The following is an 18,781-nucleotide window of genomic DNA, read 5'->3' as shown; positions in this document are numbered from 1 at the left end:
TGTAGAATGAATTGGAGAGTGTATAAATCTGCAATGGAGGGAAGGCGGGGTAGGGGTCGGCCTAGGAAAGGCTGGAGGGATGGGGTAAAGGAGGTTTTGTGTACGAGGGACTTGAACTTCCAGCAAGCATGAGTGAGCATGTTATATAGGAGCGAATGGTTTTTAGGACTTGATGTGCAGGGGAGTGTGAACAAGGAAATTTTTATGAAGGGATTCAGGGAAACTGGTGGGCCATATTTGAGTCCTGGAGATGGGAAGTACAGTGCCTGCACTCTGAAGGATGGGTGTTAATGTTGCAGGTTTATAATTGTAGTGTAAGCATGCCTCTGGAAAGACAGTGATCGAGTGAATGATAAAAGTTTTTTTTTTTTGTGGGGGGGGCACCCTGCCTTGGTGGGAAATGGCTGATATGTTAAGAATAATAATAATTTGGTTTACTTGTCTGGTAACATTGAGGTTGTGCCAAAGTAGTGGTATTGGCTAATGTTATTGCTGTTATTATCAGCTAATTTTGATGGCATGGGTATCAGTCTAAACTTTAATATTGATATGTGTAGGTAGTGGGTTGGTAGACAGCAACCAACCAGGGAAGTATGTATAAATAAGTTTCTAAAAAAAAATCCCAATGCCTCTATAACAGACATTGCTCCAGAAAAATTAAACAGACTGAATAATCCCTGGCTAATACCAAGCATCCTCAAATCCATTAACACAAAGCGTAAATATGAAAAACAGTATAGAATGGGTCAAATAACTAGAGAACAGTCAAAAAGTTACTCATCAGCACTTACCAGCCTGATAAGAAGGTTAAAAAAAATTGTATTATGAAAATAGCTTACATAACATCAAAGGTGATATGAAAAAACCCTGGAAAACTCTATCTGAAATTCTTGGAACTAAAAAGTTATCCAAAAATAAAGCAATCAAACTAACAAAATCAGATTAACCCCTACTCACTCCAACCGAAACAGCAAACAGACTTAATGTTTTCTTCTCCACCATAGGAAAAAATCTAGCAAACAAAATACCAAGCACAAACACCCGTCCATCAGACTACCTCATAGGTACCTACCCAAATACGCTATTCCTAGCTCCAACCAACCCCATTGAAGTTACGCTCATCATAAACACCCTTAAAAACAAGGCAGGAGACATAAACAACTTGCCTGCTTTTATGTACAAAAAAGCTTCTCAAGTATTGTCACCAATTATTGCAACGCTCTTTAACAAATCCATTGAATCATCTACCTTCCCAACAATCCTCAAAATAGCGAGGGTCACTCCGATCCATAAAGGAGGTGACCAAGCTGACTTGAATAACTATAGACCAATATCTAACTTACCACTGCTCTCTAAAATCTTTGAAAAATTAATTCATAGACGGATCTATTCCTACCTCGTTTCACACAACATATTAAACCCTTGTCTGTTTGGATTCAGGAATAATAAAAGCACAAATGATGCTATCATACACATGCTAGAACTAATATATACCGCACTTGAAAAGAAAGAAGTCCCGCTGGGCATTTTCATTGATTTACGTTAAGCTTTCGATACAGTCGACCATGAACTGCTGTACTCCAAATTAATGCACTATAGTATCAGAGGCCACTCCCTCAACTACCTAAAGTCATACCTAACTAACATAAGAAACTTGCTAGCGGTACCCCTGTGGTAAAGAAAGTGAGAAACACCATAGATGTGAAGAAGGAAATAATACAGAAGTATGAGATTGGAGTGAGACTTGTTGAGCTTGCCAGGATGTACAGAGGACTGTGGACAGTTATTTTGTGAGACAGAAACAGATGACTGTGGACAGTTATTTTGTGATACAGAAACAGACGGCTGTGGAGTTATTTTGTGAGACAAACAGACGATTGTGGACAGTTATTTTGTGAGACAGAAACAGACGACTGTGGATAGTTATTTTGTGAGACAGAAACAGAGGACTGTAGACAGTTATTTTGTGAGACTGGGGTCCAGTGACTCAAGCTGGTCCTAGTGGCATTAAAATACAGAGAAGGGCAGCAACCCCAGAGAGAGCTTTGATACCAGAAGTCCTCATGGAGGGGAATTCTCCTTCCAAACACTAACCCCAACTCCCTCTCTCCTCCTCCCTAAATTCCAGATGCCATCACCAATCTTCAATAAAGGTAAGTAAATATGTTATTTTATATGTATTACTATACATAATAAAAAACTTTAGTATTTATTGTATGTAAAACTGTAATTAATCTCAATAAAATGTATTTTTTCTTTGTGAATATTTTTGGGTTTCTGGAACAGATTAATTGTATTTCCATTTTTTCTTATGGGAAATATTGCTTCGAATTTCAGACTTTTCGAATTTAGAACTAGCTCCTGGAACGGATTAAGTTCGAAATTTGAGGCTCCACTGTACATTATATTATTATTATTATTATTATATTATACTATTATTATACATATTGTTATTATTATCATTATTATTATTATACATATTATTATTATTATCATTATTATTATTATATAAATTATTTGTAATTTTTATTCACACAAAAAATATAAGATTTACTGTTATTCATTATTGCAATAATTGTATAAATATGTCAACCCATTCACGACTGCATATTGGAATGGACAGTGACGTCATTTGTTTACTCTGAAACAGCTAAGCAATGGACCATTTCTTCTAGGTTGAGCTCAATATCAAGGCACTTTTCGTCATGAAAGCAATCAAAATCGTATCTATTTCTGTAATATGTCTTCCAAAAAAACGAGAATACAACCATAAAAACCATTCAAAATTACCACTAAGGGGTGGCTAATTCCTGAGAAGTGAACTCTGTTATTTATGCTTAGATTTCTTTCATTTTAGGTGTAGGTTAAGAAGCATCTTTCCATCATACATTGCCCAAGTTTCAATAAGATAGTCCAACAAACAAATGAGATACAATTCCCGAGATCAAGAGCAAGAGCCCCTCACCAGTGTCAAGGAACCTGCCTTGAGGTCTGCTCACTTGTGGAAATTTTGCTCGCGTATGGAAGCAAAAAATCGACCCATCGACTGCTCGTATTTGGAAAAACTCGCACGTGGACACGCTCGCAAGTAGAGGTTCCACTGTATATACTATTGAAGGGACTGTTACAATATGGTAAGGCATCATTGTTTACTCCAAAATCCTCTTCTCAAGATCTTTTTTAAGTGACAATTCAAGCATTTTACCAATATCCAGGATTTCCTCAAGTAGCTCCTACAGTGTTAAGTAGTTTATCTTCAAGTTCTTCTTAATCATACTATTTTTTATTGGCTTCTTTCCTATGAATTTGGTTCCTCAGGCAGTATTTCATTTGCATCTTCAAACTCCTCATAACTTGGTTCTTGCCAGATCCACAATTTCCTCAACCTACCTCCATCCTTACTTAGGGGAAAATGAAATAAATTATTCACCACTGAAGGTCATAATTAACCCTACCCTTCATTTACACAAGAACATCTGCGATGTTAAATTTATGCCATTACTTTGGCGCAACAGTCTCGGAACCACCATCCATTACTCTGATGAGTTTTTACATAACGGGGCACATGTATTTGTGCTGAAATGTCTTTCTGACTTCTCCATTATCAAGAGTGAGTGAGGAGAACCTTGAATACAAGATTATCTTTCTGGCCAGGTATATCTTGACTGCAGGAATAAAATAATGCTTTAATTAACAGACAGGGTTTGTCTTGATGTTTTACAGCACTGTAAATTACCATTGCCTTGCAATTGAACTGTTACATTTGTTCAGAGAAGCAAGGTAATGTTTACTTCCTTTGCAACAAGCTGCACTTTTTACTTGCTCGTTAATGTAGGTTCTTGATGGCATGCACCTTCAAGGTTGTCCTGTCTTGTCACCATTAAACACTCAGTTTAGATTGGAACCGTTCTCAGAAATAATTTGCTTAGAGTATGCAGGGAAATTTTGCATGGCAATATGATCAGCTGCTGTACTCTTGACTCCACACCTTGTATTATGAAGTTGATTGTCCTTTCCTAAAGTTTTCAAGTAGTCACACAAACATACTGTTGTAAACACTCTCCTTAAGCAATGTTTTGCAGTATTGTACATGAGGGTTTTGTGTCTTACTTTCTGAGTATTAAGTAGGGACACTTTCCTTGTTTTCTTCTTAGTCTTTACATTTGTTAACATTTCCTTGTGTTCTGTCTAATTGTATGTATGGTGAATTATTTTTATTTATTTTTATTACACATTGGCCAATTCCCACCAAGGTGGGGTGGCCCCAAAAAAGAAAACCTTCCATCATTCACTCCATCACTGTCTTGCCAGTGGGGTGCTTTACACTACAGTTATAAAACTGGAACATTAACACCCCTCCTTCAGAGTGTAGACACTGTACTTCCCATCTCCAGGACTCAAGTTCAGCCTGCCAGTTTCCCTGAATCCCTTCATAAATGTTACTTTGTTCACACTCCAACAGCATGTCGAGTATTAAAAACCATTTGTCTCCATTCACTCCTATCAAATACGCTGACACATACTTGCTGGAAGTCCAAGCCCCTAGCACACAAAACCTCCTTTACCCCCTCCCTCCAACCTTTCCTAGGCTGACCCCTACCCTGCCTTCCCTCCACTACAGATTTATACACACTCGAAGTCATTCTGTTTTGTTCCATTCTCTCTACATGTCTGAACCACCTCAACAACTCTTCCTCAGCCCTCTGGATAATAGTTTTGGTAATCCCGCACCTCCTCCTAATTTCAAAACTACAAATTCTCTGCATTATTTTCACACCACACATTGCCTTCAGACATGACATCCCCACTGCCTCCAGCCTTCTCCTCATTGCAATATTCACCACCCATGCTTCACACCCATATAAGAGTGTTGGTATAACTATACTCTCATACGTTCCCCTATTTGCTTCTACGGACAAAGTTTTTTGTCTCCACAGACTCCTAAGTGCACCACTCACTCTTTTCCCTTCATCAATTCTGTGATTCACCTCATCCTTCATAAACCCATTTCCTGACACATCAACTCCTAAATATCTGAATACATTCACCTCCTCCATACTCTCTCCCTCCAATCTGATATCCAGTCTTTTTGTTATCCTCATCACCTTACTCTTTCCTATATTCACTTTGAATTTTCTTCTTTTACATACCCTACCAAATTCATCCAGACAAAACATACAAGCATTATGCATCACATATGTATATTTAACCCTTTGACTGTTTACGCCGTATAAATACATCTTACACGCCACTGTTTCTGACGTATATATACTCATAAATTCTAGAGGCTTCAAATCAAGCAGGAGAAACCTGGTAGGCCCACATGTGAGAGAATGGGTCTGTGTGGTCAGTGTGCACCACATAAAAAAAATCCTGCAGCACACAATGCATAATGAGAAAAAAAAACTCTGACCCTTTTTTTTGGATTAAAACGCCGACTTTGAGGTGCATTTTCATATAGTATTTATCGTTGTATTCTCGTTTTCATGGTGTTAGGTGATAAAATGGAAAACGTGTTACAGAAATAGAGATGATTTTCATTACTTTCATGATGAAAACGACCTTGAAACTGAGCTCAAAGTAGCGGAAATGTTCGATTTTTACCAATGTTCAGGAGTAAGCATATCACACCACACGTCCAATACACGTCAACTGGGGAGTCTGATATTCTTTCACTAGTGCACTGATATTATTTATACCATTTTTAAAATAATGTAGTAGTCTGCATACCAGTAAATTTTGTATTTTTTTGTGTGAATAAAAAATCAAAATAGAAAGCAATAGTAATATAAGAGGGGCCTAGAGATGTGACTAATGAACAGAGGATATGTTATTTTAGTGCCAAGAATGTCTACCTTGTTTATTCTGGACCCTATTTTGAAATTGGCATCTTTTTTGATTTGCGTGAAATTGGCCAAATTGCCAATTTCTGACCACTATATTGGGTAGTTCAAATCAGTAAATAGATGGTTTCTTGTACTCAACTGATAGATAAAATGGAGTTCTAAAGAAATAGCTATGAGTTTGGTCAACTGGAAAAACAGAATTGGCTAGAAACAGGGCTCAAAGTCGGCGAAATCGTCGATACGTATATGTCGCCGAGACCGCTAACTTCGCGGGAGCATAATTCCGTGAGTTTTCGACCAAATTTCGAACTTTTGGTTTCATTACCATCGGGAAAAGATTCTCTATCATTTCATAAGAAAAAATCATTTTTTTTCTTCAAAAATTTTGCGGCATAGAATGACAGTTTCAGAAAGGGGCCTGCGACAGTCATCTTCTGTACCCTTGGAGCTGATTATTATATTCTGCTTGATACCTCTAGCATCACTGATATTCCTCTTGGGTGCCATGTTGAATGTCCAGAATAGAGATGATGTGAGAAAAAAGATACAAAATACTTTGATGACACTGTGAAAGGAACAAGACAAACCCAACTTGTGTTGAAGGGAAGGAAATCAACTATGCAAACTTAAGTGATTTTTACATATAGCTTGAGTATTCTGTGCCTACAAAGTTTTTTCAAATGGTAATCAAGAAAAGAATTCAGTTAATCAGTTGTATTTACACAGAAGCCATACTACAAGTTTGAGTTCATATTATCTCATTTTTTAATCTATTTCAGTGCTAACTCTGTAGCTGACATCTTGATCAAACTCTAAAAATCTTACCTTAAATTTGGAAACTACATGAACCTCCTGTACTTCACCTCTTGTTTGTGCTCTAATAATCTTGCCTGTAAATTCTAACTCATGTTACATTCAGTTTTAAGCCTAGAGGTCTCCCTCACTAGTGTAGAGTTTAATTCAGAATAGGCTCATTGGATTTGCCACACTCAAATTGCTTTCTTTTATATGAATATAAACCCACAGACTGCTTTTTGAAGAGGTATCCCTCAAATGGTACCTCACCACCACAATGATGCACACTGAACACCAACCATCCGTGGTACCTCACTACCACAATGATGCACACTGAACACCAGCTGTCCGATGGTACCTCACCACCACAATGATGCACATTGAACACTAACCATCCGATAGTACCTCACCACCACAGTGATGCACAGTGAGGAACAACTAGTTTGGGGGGAACCAAGTCCCAAAATTTGGGCAGAAAAGGCTAGGGAAACCCTACCAGACCTTTTCCCTGATGGTTCCACCATGAGAAGTATGGCTCATGATCATGCTACCAATAATCTTCATGATATTTGTCATGAGGATGGTAAGGGCTTAAGTCTGGAAACTCTGTTCTCTGATGTTGAACTACAGTCAACTGAAGAAAAGGATGTTCCAGCCAGAGCTGAGCATGATTGGAGCATGGATCAGTTAAGTAGAGTGAGAGAGGCTGCACCTACTAGGGTGCAATTAATTTCTGCACAGGAGAATGATGTCACTCTTAAGCTGATCAGAGCCTCAGCTGTGGCTGAGGAAGAGATTTTACAATTAAATAAGTGTTTTCAGGGAGGAAACTCTTACAAAGAAGTCACCTCTGTTTGCAGTATCAATGGAAGGAGAACAAGGGTTTTGTCACCAGATGGTGATGTCCAGGCATTTCTTCTGGCCTCTGCTGTGAGAGACTGACTGAGAGTATATTAAGACCTATCATATCTGTCAAATTTTAGGGACACCTAGTCAAAGTATTAAACCTGTTTCCTTTCAGCTTATTTCAGCACCAAGTGAACCCTTCAGCAAGCTGGTAGTGGATGTAGTTGGTCCAATTCCAAGGACCAGAATGGGAAATGATTATTTACTCACAATTATTTGCTCCACTACCAAGTACCTGGAAGCAGTCCCTCTACATAAGTAGTCTTAAGAGCCTTGATGAAGTTCTTTTTTCATGTTGGTTTTCCTCAAGAGATGCAAACACACTAAGGGCCTAATTTTACCTCAGAGTTAAACAACTCTGTTTTAAAGGGATTAAAAGTAGAGCTTAACTTTCAACTGCCTATAATCCTCAATCTCAGGGAAAAGTAGAGAAATTCCATCAAACCTTTAAGAAAATGCCACATGCCTGTGGTATAGACAATACTAACAACTGGGATGAGAGGATCCCTCTTTTTGTATTTGCTGAGTGGGGAAGAACTCTGGAATCTCTGAGCTGTTGGCTTGGGGGGGGGGATGATGATGCTCCCCTCTAGGAGCTTTTTCTCAGTTTCAGACACTGTTTGGCTCATATGAAGTGGATGGTACCAGTGAACGTGCCCATCAAGCAGACCAGGATGATGTGGGACCGTAATGTGGTCCGTAGTGCTCTGGAAGCTGGGGAGAAGGTGCTGGTATTGGAGCCAATTCGTGTGAAAATCTGTATGGCAAGTTTCTGTGACCTGAACATGGTGTGGGGAAAGTTCTCAGGTGTAAGATATAAAATCCACACATGCGAGCAGGAAAAGAATGAGTGTAAAGTACACAGTAACCAGTTAAAGGGTTTAAAGTTATATCAGAAATCCAGAGAGACGAATATTTTAATGGAATGTAAAGGGGTGCAAAACAGTAATCTTATGTAATAGCAAAGGTGTATTTAACCCTTTGATGACTGACCGAGGAAAACAAGAAGATTCGTAGTAGTCCTCCTGTTTTGAGTCCTCAGGTCAAGAAGGGGAAACTGGTCAGTGGCTGGACAGCAGGGAACGAAGTTGACGATCAAGAGGACGAATGGAAAGGTAGAAACGATGAAGAAGAAATAGACTGCCTTGGAAACTGTTGTGGAAACATCTAATACATTCTCAGTGCTACCCGACGAATGTGAGTCGACTACTGGAAACGTCACTATGAACGACATTAAGGAAGGTAAGAATATTGTTGTTGTTGGGGATAGCCAAGTTAGGTATATGGATAGGGCGTTCTGCTTGAAGGACAGGAGTAGGAGACAGAGAGTTTGCTTTCCTGGGGCTGGGATGGAGGATATTGTTAGCCGTCTGGATGACATCATGAGAGGTAATGGGAGCAATCATATTATCTGTCTCAGTGCTGGAGGCAACGATGTTGGCAGACGTAGGAGTGAAGACCTGATTAGCAGGTATAGGTCAGCAATAGAAATAATTAGGAGTAAGGGTGGGAACCCTGTCATATGTGGTGTTTTGCCAAGGAGGGGAGTTGGAAATGAATGGTTGTCCAGGGCAATTGGTGTCAATTGCTGGCTGGACAAATACTGTAAGGAAAATGCGGTAACATTCATTGACAACTGGGAACTCTTCTATGGCAGAAATGACATGTATGCCAGAGATGGGGTTCACTTATCTAGGTCTGGGGCAGTAGCACTGGCAACTGCAGTGGAGGGAGCAGTTAGGACTTTAAACTAGGAATAGTTAGTGGTATGGGTTTTGGCAGGAAAACAGTGAAGTCCCAGTGTAGTAATATTACAAGTTCTAGGGGAACTAGTAATAAGCAGAACGAGGTAGATATTGAAAAGCCAGTGACTTTGGGTGATAAGGACAGTAATAGGTTTAGTAGAAAAACAGAAATGAGCAGGAAGTGTAAAGAGAAAGGAGAGTCTTTCAATGTTTATTATGCTAATTGCCGTAGTGCTAGGAATAAGATGGACGAGTTGAGATTAGTTGCTAGTGCAGGTAACATTGATGTATTTGCCTTAACTGAGACGTGGTTTAATTCAAAAAGTTGGGACATGCCTGCGGAATGTCATATTCAGGGTTTTAAATTGTTCCAAGTAGATAGAAGTATCGGGAAGGGGGGTGGGGTGGCATTGTATGTCCGAGATCGCTTGAACTGCTGCATAAAAACGGGTATTAAGTCTGAAGTAACACATACAGAGTCTGTTTGGATAGAATTTTCAGAGGGGCATGAAAAACTGATTTTAGGAGTGATATACCGTCCCCCAAACTTAGATAGGGACCAAGGGAGACTACTATGGGAGGAAATTGTTAAGGCCACAAGGCACGATAATGTAGTAATTCTAGGAGACTTTAACTTTAGTCATATTGATTGGAATTTCTTGACTGGGAATTTAGAATCATACGACTTCTTAGAAGTAGTTCAGGATTGTTTTTTGAAGCAGTTTGTGACAGAACCTACAAGGGGAAATAACCTGCTTGACTTAGTTATGGCAAACAATGAATCCCTTGTTAATAATTTAGAAATTTCAGAGGAACTGGGTGCTAGCGACCACAAATCAATTACATTTAGCATTGAATGGAAGTACGATAGTAGCGATAACTCAGTAACAGTCCCAGATTTTCGCTTAGCAGATTACGATGGGCTTAGAGAACACTTATTATCTGTTGACTGGGGTAACGAAGAGAGCTATCAATATGACAGTTTTCTGAACACTATACATGCTGCTCAAAGAACGTTTATCCCATATAAAGAAATTAGATCAAATAGAAATGACCCAAAATGGATGAATAATAGGCTCAAATATCTACTAGGGCATAAGAAAGGAATTTATAGGCGTATCAAAAGAGGTGAGGGTCATCTTATGAATCAGTATATTGACATTAAGAGGGACATTAAAAAGGGGATAAGAAAAGCTAAAAGGGACTATGAAATTAAAGTTGCTAAGGATTCTAAAACTAACCCAAAAAGTTTTTTCCAGGTCTATAGAACAAAAGTTAGAGATAAGATAGGTCCCCTTAAAAATAACTATGGGCACCTTACTGACAAAGAGAATGAAATGTGCTCGATTTTAAATAATTATTTTCTCTCAGTTTTTACACAGGAAGACACTAACAATATTCCAGTAATTAATTTTTATAGTGGGCTAGAAGAAGATAAATTATGTAACATCACAGTCACTAGTGAAATGGTTGTGAAGCAGATAGACAGACTGAAGCAAAATAAGTCGCTGGGTCCTGATGAGGTTTTTTCAAGGGTTCTTAAGGAATGCAAAATGGAACTCTGTGAACCATTAACTAATATTTTTAATTTATCTCTTCAAACAGGTGTAGTGTCTGATATGTGGAAGATGGCTAATGTAATTCCTATTTTTAAAACAGGGGACAAGTCGTTACCGTCAAATTACCGCCCAATAAGCCTGACCTCAATTGTAGGCAAATTACTAGAGTCAATTATAGCTGAGATTATAAGAAGCCATCTCGATAACCATAGCTTGATTAAGGATACTCAGCATGGATTCACAAGAGGCCGGTCTTGTCTAACTAATTTATTAACTTTCTTCAGTAAAGCTTTTGAGGCTGTTGACCACGATAAAGAATTTGATATTATTTACTTAGATTTTAGTAAGGCTTTTGATAGAGTTCCGCACCATAGACTCTTAAAGAAAGTGGCAGCTCATGGCATTGGGGGAAAAGTGCTCTCGTGGATCGAGTCATGGCTCACTGACAGGAAGCAGAGAGTGTCCATAAATGGGGTTAAATCCGAGTGGGGATCTGTAACAAGTGGCGTTCCACAGGGATCAGTCTTGGGCCCGTTGTTGTTTATAATATATATCAATGATCTTGATGAGGGAATTACTAGTGATATGAGCAAATTCGCCGATGACACAAAGATAGGTAGGATAATTGATTCAAACGTAGATGTTATGGAACTTCAGGAGGATTTAAAAAAAACTATTCTTGGTCAGAAAAGTGGCAGATGCAGTTCAATGTAGATAAATGCAAGGTTCTGAAGCTTGGGAGTGCCCATAACCCTAGTACTTATAAGTTAAATGATGTAGAACTTAGCCATGCAGATTGCAAAAAGGACTTGGGGGTTATGGTGAGCAGCAACCTTAAACCAAGACAGCAATGCCTAAGCGTACGTAATAAGGCAAATAGATTACTGGGATTTATATCAAGAAGTGTAAGCAACAGAAGTCCAGAGGTCATACTGCAGCTTTATACATCATTAGTAAGGCCTCACCTAGATTATGCAGCTCAGTTCTGGTCTCCATATTACAGAATGGACATAAATTCGTTAGAAAACATTCAGCGTAGGATGACTAAATTAATACATAGCATTAGAAATCTTCCTTATGAAGAAAGATTGAAGACTCTTAAGTTACATTCACTTGTTAGACGAAGAATGAGGGGAGACCTGATCGAAGTGTATAAGTGGAAGATAGGTATTAATAAAGGGGATATTAATAAGGTCTTGAGGATGTCTCTCCAAGAGAGAACCCGCAGTAATGGATTTAAATTAGATAAGTTTAGATTTAGAAAGGACATAGGAAAGTATTGGTTTGGAAATAGGGTAGTTGATGAGTGGAACAGTCTACCTAGTTGGGTTATTGAGGCTGGGACTTTGGGTAGTTTCAAATTTAGGTTGGATAAGTACATGAGTGGGAGGGGTTGGATTTGAGTGGGACTTTCACATCAGAGCTTATTTCTTGGGTAGCATTGAAAATTGGGTTGGGCAAATGTTTTGTTAGTGGGATGAATTGTAAAGGACCTGCCTAGTATGGGCCAACAGGCCTCCTGCAGTGTTCCTCCTTTCTTATGTTCTTATGTTGCAAGCCCATTTCTGAAACTGCCATTCTATGTCAAAAAATATTCGAAAAATAAAAAATTATTTTTTTTCTTACCAAATTGTTAGGATTATTTTGCTGAGTGTTTTAAGCCTAAAAATTTTTTTTTTTGCGATCAGTACTTACCGAGATATAGAGGCGTAAAGTTGGCAGAAAATGAGCAGCATATGGCAACAGCGGTAAATGCTGCTCACCCAGTACACAATGGCACTGACAGTAGTGTCACCCCCTATTTTCTTTAATTCTTTGATTATATAATATACAAGTACAGTGGTCCCCCGCTTTTCGTAGTTCCCGGCAATCGTAAAATTCGCCAATCATAGGGGTATTTTCGTATAAACATGGACTCGCTTTTCATAGGTTGACTCGCGAGTCATAGTTCGTCCGGGACGCGTACCCACGGCGTGAGCCGGGGCGGCAGCCAGTCTGGCATTGTTTACCAGTGAGCGAAGGTCCCCTCACGTGCTCCAGCGAAATATTTCATAATATTCCATTTATTTTAGTGCTTGCAAGTACTAAATAAGCTACCATGGCTCCAAAGAAAGCTCCTAGTGCCAAGTCTGTGGTAAAGAAGGTGAGAAATACGATTGAATTTAAGAAAACCATCATTGAACAATATGAAAGTGGTACAGGTGTGGCCGAACTGTCCAGGATGTATAAGAAACCCTACACAACCTTAAGTTCCATAGTGGCCAAGAAAAAGGAAATAAAGGATGTTGTTGTTGCAAAGGGAGTAACTATGCTGACAAAAATGAGATCACCAGTACTGGAAGAGGTTGAGAAGTTATTATTGGTGTGGATAAATGAGAAACAATTAGCAGGAGATACTCTTATGACTTCGATTATTTGTGAAAAGGCTAGGCAGTTGCATGAAGATTTGGTAAACAAATTGCCTGCAAATAGTGGTGAACTGAGTGAATTTAAGGCCAGCAAAGGCTGGTTTGAGAGATTTAAGAACCATACTGGCATACACAGTGTGGTAAGGCATGGTGAGGCTGCCAGTTCGGACCACAAGGCGGCTGAAAAATACGTGCATGAGTTCCAGGAGTACATAGAGGCTGAAGGACTGAAACCTGAACAAGTGTTCAATTGTGACGAAACAGGCCTCTTTTGGAAGAAAATGCCAAAGAGGACCTTCATTACACAAGAGGAAAAGGCAATGCCAGGACACAAGCCTATGAAAGACAGGCTGACGCTAATGTTCTGTGCTAATGCTAGTAGGGATTTCAAAGTGAAGCCATTACTAGTGTACCATTCTGAAAATCCCAGAGTGTTCAGGAAAAACAATGTTATGAAGAGTAAATTGTGTGTGTTTTGGAAATCTAATAGTAAGGCATGGGTCACAAGGGAAATTTTCGTCGAGTGGTTCAATGAAGTGTTTGGCCCTAGTGTGAAGGAGTATCTCCTGGAAAAGAAATTGGATCTCAAGTGCCTGCTAGTAATGGACAATGCACCTGCTCATCCTCCAAACTTGGATGACCTAATTTTCGAGGAGTTTGGGTTCATCACAGTAAAGTTCTTGCCCCCGAATACCACTTCTCTCCTCCAACCCATGGACCAGCAGGTTATTGCAAACTTTAAAAAACTCTACACAAAAGCAATGTTTCACAGGTGCTTGACTGTGACCACAGACACTCACTTGACCCTAAGGGAATTTTGGAGAGAACACTTCAGCATCCTCCACTGCATAACCCTTATAGGTATGGCTTGGGAGGGAGTGACTACTAGGACTTTGAACTCTGCCTGGAGAAAATTGTGACCAGATTGTGTCGACACGAGGGATTTTGAAGGATTTGGGACTGACCCTAATGAGCCTATGTCTGTTGTAAAATCAATTGTGGCACTGGGGAGTTCCATGGGGTTGGATGTGAGTTTGGAGGATGTGGAAGAATTGGTGGAAGACCACAATGAAGAGCTCACCACTGAGGAGCTGCAAGAGCTTCAGCAGGAAGAGCAACACATCGCAGCTCAGAATCTTGCTGCAGAGGAGGAAGAGAGATGGAAGAAGGTGCCTTCTTCAGAAATTAAAGAGTTTTTACTATGTGGGGTAAGATGGAAAGCTTTATGGAGAAACATCACCCTAACAAGGTTGTTGCAAGCCAGGTTGGCAACATGTACAGTGACAAAGTCTTGGGCCATTTTAGGGAAGTGTTAAAGAGATGCCAGAAACAGAGCTCTCTTCACAGTTATTTTGTGAGACAGGACTCCAGTGACTCTCAAGGTGGTCCTAGTGGCATTAAGAAACAGAGAAGAGAAGCAACCCCAGAAAAGCAAATGGTACCTGAGGTGTTGATGGAAGGGGATTTCCCTTCCAAACTATAAATAATCCACTCTCTCTCCTCCTCCAGTCTCCCATACACTAAGAAGAATCTCCAATAAAGGTAAGTGTTATGCTGTTAATGTTTCATTCATCATTTCCCATTGTATTGTTTATGTACTACATGCATATTTCATGTTAAAAATTTTTTTGTTTTAATACTTCTGGGTGTCAGGAACGGATTAATTGTATTTACATTATTTCTTATGGGGAAAATTGATTTGTAAATCGTAAATTTCATTTATAGTAACGGCTCCAGGAACGGATTAATTACGAAAAATGAGGGACCACTGTATAAAGAAAGATTTAAAGAAAAAAAGATTCATTATATTGAATGTTATTGATAATATCTAATGAAAATAGGGGGTGCTGCAGTTCAGCAGGACCCCTGCATGAGCCGCCACTGAATTTAAGCTCGACATCACTGGGTGGACATCTTTTCAGCAAAAATGTTACAAATCTCAACTTTTATTCACTATGCACAACACACACACACATCTTTACTTTCCTTGGTCCAGGTTACCTGGAGTTTACCTGGAGAGAGTTCCGGGGGTCAACGCCCCCGCGGCCCGGTTTGTGACCAGGCCTCCTGGTGGATCAGAGCCTGATCAACCAGGCTGTTACTGCTGGCTGCACGCAAACCAACGTACGAGCCACAGCCCGGCTGGTCATGAACCGGCTTTAGGTGCTTGTCCAGTGCCAGCTTGAAGACTGCCAGGGGTCTGTTGGTAAACCCCCTTATGTATGCTGGGAGGCAGTTGAACAGTCTCGGGCCACTGACACTTATTGTATGGTCTCTTAACGTGCTAGTGACACCCCTGCTTTTCATTGGGGGGATGTTGCATCGTCTGCCAAGTCTTTTGCTTTCGTAGTGAGTGATTTTCGTGTGCAAGTTTGGTACTATAATACATATAATACTTAAAACGTGACACTGGTAACTCTTCCGTGACACAACCGTTGTGCAAAGCAGAAAAAACACCAAACAATAACTAAATTGAAAACTACTGAAAAAGTGAAAACAGTAAAGAGGGGGCAGAAAACACAGGACTTTCCTATATTACTTTCCTTTGTGTTTTGTAATACATACCCCTCAAGGAAGGTTCCTTGATGTTGGTGAGGGGCTCTTGATTTAGGGAATTGGATCTGTGCTCCAGTTCCCCGAATTAAGCCAGAATGCCTTCCACATCCCCCCGCCCCCAGGCGCTGTATAATCCTCCGGGTTTAGCGTTTCCCCCTTGATTATAATAATAATAATTGTAATACATAGTTCTTAACCCGTAAACGGTCCAAGCAGATCTACGTTCACATGTTTAGTGCTACAAAAGTAGATCTACGTTTTTTTTACATATTTTCAAATGTAACAAAAAAAAAAAGTAGATCAAAGTTTTTTTACACATTTTCAAATGTAAAAAAACAAAAGGAAGATCTACTTTTTTTACATACTTTCAAATGTTGAAAAAAGTATATATACGTTTGGACCGTTTACGGGTTAATTCTGTAATATTTCCTTTCCTACCTAGGAAGCCTGGTCTGTGACCGAGCCCAGGGGGAGCCTAGGAGGTCTGTGACCGAGCCCAGGGGGAGATAATCCCCACAACCACCATATAATTTCCAACTTTTTTTTTATTCAGTTTTAGTGAATGATTAATGAGGCTTCCAGGCATTTTTGACATTGAAAGTCATCACAGGACACAACTTTAGATGTAATATTGACTGTAGAATTACTGACGTATGTTAGATAAATAGACACAAGTGCAACTAATGTGACATTTTATTGTAACATTTTGCTCTCCAGGAGCTTTGTCAAACCCATTACAGACAATACATGGACACAGAGAGTATATATAGGTAGAGTATAAGGTGCAAAGTATAATATAATCATTGTAGGCAGTGGTAGTTGTAGTACTATTACTACCACAAATACTACTGCTATTACCTACAGTGATTGTATTATGCTTTGCACCTCACACTATACCTATATATACCCTGTGTCCTTGTTTGTAATGTCTTAACAAAGTTCCTGCAGAGTGAATTGTTACAATAAAATGTTGCATTAGTTGCACTTGTCCTTATATCAAACACAACCTTAGATTCTGAAAATGCCTGGAACCTTGATTAATTGCAGTCGCTGCAACTGGACAAAAAAGCTGGTCATAATATGTGGAAAACACCGACACATCTGATACTCAACCAAGACCTGTCCACTACACGATGTAGTTGTTAGTTGACCTCAAAGGTTACCTGATGCTGTCTCCTACCTCACTGGTCAGGTCATCACCTTACACTCTTGCCAGTATGTGTTGTTCTCAAACTTGTGTTTGTTACAGAGGATCATAGTCCCAGAACACAAATATTTTCTAGATATTCACATTTGCTCATGTCTCTCCCCTCAAGGAAAGTTCCTTGATGCTGGTGAGGGGCTCTTGATCTAGGGAATTGGATCTGTTCTCCAGTTCCCTGAATTAAACCTGAATACCTTCCACATCCCCCCAGGAGCTGTATAATCCTACGGGTTTAGCGCTTCCCCTTGATTATAATAATGCTCATGTCTCTTTCTCAACCACTTTCCTGCATCTACTGAAGTTGATGCTAGTGCTGGGCACTTGATGCAAGGAATTGGACTTTTTCCTCTCTTGGATCCTCACAAGGAAGGTTCCTTGATACTGGTGAGGGGCTCTTGATTTAGGGAATTGGATCTGTGCTCCAGTTCCCTGAATTGAGCTTGAATGCCTTCAATCCTCTTTCCTACATGTGCTGTATAATTCTACAGGTTTAGTGCTCCCCCTTGATTGTAATAATAATCCTCTCTTGGATTGAATTGGCCTGCCTCTCATTGACCCTTGTGGGTTTAGCTCTTAGTTATGATTATAATTGCCTCCCAATTCCCAGGCACACTATGACATTTGTAGGTTTTGTGCTTCATCCTTGGTAACAGAACGAGTTAGCATCACTTGTTGCAATAGGTATCAAAGTAAAAGTTAATGAAAATGGCACCAGGCTGCCATTTACTTTAGGGAGAAAAAACTAAATTTTTTGCACAATAGATGGCACTAAAATTTGAAAATGGCACTTGGATGCCATCTATTGTTTGATTATAATAATGTTGGAATTATTAAATCTAGTTTATTTTTTGCACAATAGATGGCCCTAAAAATTACTAATGAAAATGGCACTTGGCTGCCATCTATTGTTATAATTATTTACTAAATCTAGTTCAGTTTTTGCATAATAGATGGCGCTGTAAGTTAATGAAAATGGGAAGATAAAGGGCAGACTAAACTAAATATTTTTTTAGTTCACTTTTTGCTCAATAGATGGCGAAAAAAAAATTAGAAAATGGGAGGATTGATTAGGGGAGACTGAATAAAATATTTTTAGTTCATAATTCTCACACTAGATGGCACCCAAGTGCCATTTTCATTAGTAATTTTCAGCGCCATCTATTGTGCAAAAAATGAACTAAAAGTTTAGTTCATAATTCTCACACTAGATGGCATCCAAGTGCCATTTTCATTAGTAATTTTCAGCGCCATCTATTGTGCAAAAAAGAAACTAAAAATATTTAGTTTAGTCTCCCCTAGTTGATCTTCCCATTTTCAAATTTTTTTTTCGCCATCTATTGAGCAAAAAGTGAACTAAAAAAAAATTTAGTTTAGTCTACCATTTATCTTCCCATTTTCATTAACTGACAGCGCCATCTATTATGCAAAAACTGAACTAGATTTAGTAAATAATTACAACAATAGATGGCAGCCAAGTGCCATTTTCATTAGTAATATTTAGGGCCATCTATTGTGCAAAAAATTAACTAATTTAGTTTATTCTTCCTCCAATAGATGGCAACCTAGTGATATTTTCATTAACTTTGTGCCATTATCAAAACTAAGCACTAAACCCACCTGGGTCATACAGTGCTGTCTCCCTGCACTAGGTGGCACCCCAAATGCAGTGTAGTGACAACTACAAGCACTATCATTTTCCTTATACAAGATGGCACCAAAGTGCAATGTTATAGGTGCCATCTGTAGTTGTAGACACAGACAG

General features: G+C 39.2%; 1 protein-coding gene across 3 annotated transcripts in view; it reads left to right on the top strand.

Moving 5' to 3' along the window:
- The window catches only part of LOC138855192 (tigger transposable element-derived protein 1-like), a 38,150-nt gene that overhangs the window by 4,666 nt on the left and 14,703 nt on the right, over positions 1 to 18,781 (top strand). Inside the window, exon 3 of one of the 3 annotated variants that reach the window (XR_011394385.1) lies at positions 2,858 to 3,134. The exons of the other annotated variants lie outside the window; for them this stretch is intronic. The gene's annotated coding sequence lies outside the window, so the exon portion shown is untranslated. The remainder of the gene's footprint in view (positions 1 to 2,857; positions 3,135 to 18,781) is intronic. 3 annotated transcript variants of the gene reach the window in all.

The sequence above is a fragment of the Cherax quadricarinatus genome, chromosome 84, assembly GCF_038502225.1.
Source record: "Cherax quadricarinatus isolate ZL_2023a chromosome 84, ASM3850222v1, whole genome shotgun sequence".
NCBI lineage: Eukaryota > Metazoa > Arthropoda > Malacostraca > Decapoda > Parastacidae > Cherax > Cherax quadricarinatus.
The sequence above is the reverse complement of the archived record's forward strand: the minus strand, read 5'-3'. Positions and strand labels throughout refer to the sequence as shown.